The 2,944-nt window shown below is 33.2% G+C and overlaps 1 long non-coding RNA gene across 1 annotated transcript; it reads right to left on the reverse strand.

The window, feature by feature from the left end:
- Positions 1-1,829: 1,829 nt before the first annotated feature.
- LOC125850962 (uncharacterized) lies at positions 1,830-2,478 on the reverse strand. Its single transcript, XR_007444864.1, has 2 exons — positions 2,089-2,478; positions 1,830-2,001 (listed from the first exon to the last, which is right to left on the reverse strand). It is a non-coding gene; the product is annotated as an uncharacterized LOC125850962 (long non-coding RNA).
- Between the last annotated feature and the right edge of the window lie 466 nt (positions 2,479-2,944).

The following is a 2,944-nucleotide window of genomic DNA, read 5'->3' on the forward strand; positions in this document are numbered from 1 at the left end:
GTAACACTCACTGTAGAAAATATTTCTGCAGAATTTTGTGACAAATTTCCAATACCGTGTGGAATTTTATTTAAAATTTTGTTTGATATGTGTTTTCCTGCTTAATTAGTTAGTATGTTTTGAATAATTTGGTGAAGATCATTACAAGTAATTAATTAGTCTGTTTTACAAAGTTGTCTATAAATCTCCACAAGACTTGTTAGAACTCCATCAATATTCCACCAAAGTCTAAGCCAATTTCCACAAAGACTACTGATGGGAAAAATATGATACTTTGCAACAGTAAGACCTGCTAGGCTAGTAGTTTGTAACGACTTGTTTGTGCCTTAGTCTTTAGGTATTCAATATACGTCATAACAAAAGTGTTTTGTAAGTGAAACAGAATAACAATGTAACATACCTAGTGTAATCCCACAAGTGGGGTCTGAAGAGAGTGGTGTGTACCTCCGTTTCCAATAGTTCAAAGGTATTTTAGACTTTTCTCCATTTGTTATATTTTTTGTTTCTCGAAAATTTGTATGCTAGACCTTTAAAGAAATTTTCTTACTATCAACTCATCTAAAAGTAACTATAGATGACTCTTCATTATAAGTGAAATTAATAACCTGCAAATCAAGGTAAACAATATGCTAACTACAACATGTTAAATTATACTGATGGTAGACTTTATATTGTTAGATATATAATCTATATCTATCTATCTATATTCTATATTACCTTAAAAGCATGAACTCCAAACTTGAATGTTAAATTACTATAATATCTCTAACTTAGGATATGACTTTTCCGATGAGTTGTGACTTTTCTGATAAGTTGTGATTTTTTTCAAAGGGTTGTGATTTTTCAATGAGTTGTGACTTTTCCAAAGAGTTGTGACTTTTTCAATAAGTTGTGACTTTTCCAAAGGGTTGTGACTTCTCAGAAAGGTCACTTTTTAGATGACTTATGACTTTTCCGATAAGTTGTGACTTTTTTCAAAGGGTTGTGATGTTTTGGTGAGTTGTGATTTTTCTAAAAAGTTGTGACTTTTTCAATATGTTGTGGCTTTTCCAAAGGGTTGTGACTTCTCGGAAAGGTTATGACTTTTCAGATAAGACACAAAAAACACTTGTTCATACTACCCTTTGTTGACTATAAATAGAGGGGCTTCCTCTCATTTTTCAACCACAATTTTTTTAATCTCCTACTCTTCTTCATACATTTTAAAAAATTTCGTGTGATTTATTGTCGTTGAGTGAGTTCGAAGTTTAGCGGAATATGAGGCACCACTATTCTGATGAAGTAAATCGTTCTATCCTAAGAGGGTACATTCCATAACCTCGAGTACTTGAGGAAAATAATTTTGATGATATAATAATTATTTTTTGCTTAATCCATACATTAGTATGTAATGTTCCAATATATGAAGTTAATATGTTGTAGTCTAAATTCATTTGTTTTTGTTAACAATTTTTCTTGTGATGTAAACATATGCTTCTGAACATCTTTTTCCAAAATTATTAAACTTCTCAAGAGTGAAAATATGTGAATATATATGAATCATTTAAAAATTTATCAATTACAAAATAAATTTTATATTCAGTAATATGGAATAAACATTTTCATTTTGTCCCTACAGCATCATACTTGCTCTCTTACACTGAGAACTTCAACCAATGGATCTTAGACAATGCCTCAAGGAAATCTATCACGTAATTTTTTTTTAAAAAAAAAAGAAAAACTTAATATCAAAATCAGATTCTTTTATCTAGACCCTGAACAGTGAAAATTAGGCCATGTAAGTACCATAGGAAGAAGGAAAGAGAAAATAGGTAGTTCCATTCACTTGCCTCAAAATATGAGCCACATATCCTAAGAGCAGAGGAATTCCAGGACTAACTGCATGGAACTTCATATTGCCATTTTCATTTCAATTCTTTGGTGAGGATCATAGCCGGTAAGCTCAAAGTCAGCAGCAACAAAGGAATCTATGTCCTTTTTCTGCGGATTGATCTTCAGCACCTACACCCATTCAGAACCAACTGCAGTTAGAGAGGGAGAGATAGAGATTATAACAGGAAAAAAAAAAAAGAGTATTCCTTTACTTACTGGGAAAGGTCTAGGCAACTTCTGAAGCTGGTCTTGCAGAGGTCTGACATGATTGCGATAAACATGAGCATCTCCTACGACATGTATGAAATCACCAGGAACTAGACCTGTAAAGAGAAGGTAGAGCAAACGTCATGAGGCGAATAGTAAAACAGAAGGAACTGAAGTGGGCTGGAGCCTGGATGTAGAATGACCAGTGAATGACCATCAAAAGATATGTCTCCAATATCAATATACATGAAAATTTACAAATCAAATGTTCAAAAGTTCCATATCCTTTTTCAAGTTGGATCTGTTTTTAACAATACACATACAAAGTAATTGGCAATCTCACCAAGCAGTACTACTTAGAAACTTAGCTAGAAGTATTAAGGCATAGGATTGTCTCATAAAGGACAAGGATGAGTTCATATTAACTCAACTCTCCATAGGAACCATGTAGCCAACATGGGACTTGACGAGTCATTCTTTTTAGATGATCACGTAAGTTAAGCTAGTGGATCCACTAAGTAAAGTAAGGTCCTATAACACGGCAAGGTATAGGATGGTCCTTGGGCAACGTGAGGTAAAACGTTGTATCATCACTAGGGCTCATAGTGGTGGTTGTCGGTTAAAGAATCTCCCACTAAAGTTATATTACTTTTATATAAGTAAAGTGAGTTTGTTATTGCTTTAATCATTAACGAACTAAGTTGTTTACACTGTTTTACAAGTTATTTATATATTGCATGTGTCTTATTGCTTTATATTGAGTTCGGTTATTCATAAGTCGAACAGAGCCAAGGTAAGAGTTCCTTTGTATTCCTTTCAAGCTTAAGTTGTGGTTTAGCTTTCCAGCTCACATACTCGTACATTC

Source organism: Solanum stenotomum, unplaced genomic scaffold, assembly GCF_019186545.1.
Source record: "Solanum stenotomum isolate F172 unplaced genomic scaffold, ASM1918654v1 scaffold21219, whole genome shotgun sequence".
In the NCBI taxonomy this organism is placed as follows: Eukaryota; Viridiplantae; Streptophyta; class Magnoliopsida; order Solanales; family Solanaceae; genus Solanum; species Solanum stenotomum.